The sequence below is a fragment of the Nanorana parkeri genome, unplaced genomic scaffold, assembly GCF_000935625.1.
Source record: "Nanorana parkeri isolate BGI_ZX_2015 unplaced genomic scaffold, ASM93562v1 scaffold195, whole genome shotgun sequence".
Classification (NCBI taxonomy): Eukaryota; Metazoa; Chordata; class Amphibia; order Anura; family Dicroglossidae; genus Nanorana; species Nanorana parkeri.
In genome coordinates this window covers 364,467-364,985 of record NW_017306463.1, presented here as the reverse complement: position 1 = coordinate 364,985, position 519 = coordinate 364,467, and the positions used below count along the sequence as shown (strand labels likewise).

Here is a 519-nt window from a genome sequence, read left to right as displayed (position 1 = left end):
GGGGGGGGGGGGAGTTTATTAAAAAGTGAATTTGTTTTTGTTCACATTTAATTATCTTGCAGGAAAGTAGAAACTGATTGTTAGCATGGTGTTGTGTTATAAAAATGACAGTAGAAAGTGACATTGTCTGCATGCAGAAAGCAGCCATGAGTAGTCCTGTACATGCAGATGTTTTCATTTACATCTTCCCTTGGTGTACTATCTGTTCATCTGAGATACTATTGAATCCTATGAAGAAGGTGCCACACAGTATGTACCAGTGTAGGCTTAGTCTGATACTCCAGATAGGTGGAGACCAGGGGTGCCCATTAGGTAGATCGTGATCTACCAGTAGCTATCAAAGCTGATGCTGGTAGATCACTAAGGGTGTGAATGGTGGCCCCTTTATTCCATTTTGGTATATTTACCAGAAAAAGAGATGGTGGAAAGAGGGGGAGACAGAAAGGGGGGGATAGAGAGGAGAGACAGATGAGGAGGAGAGATAGAGATGAGGGGGAGAGAAAGTGGGGGAGAAAAGGG

The 519-nt window shown here is 43.5% G+C and overlaps 1 protein-coding gene across 1 annotated transcript in view; it reads right to left on the bottom strand.

Moving 5' to 3' along the window:
* The window catches only part of CENPN (centromere protein N), a 23,650-nt gene that overhangs the window by 3,695 nt on the left and 19,436 nt on the right, over positions 1–519 (bottom strand). The gene's annotated exons all lie outside the window — the stretch shown is intronic.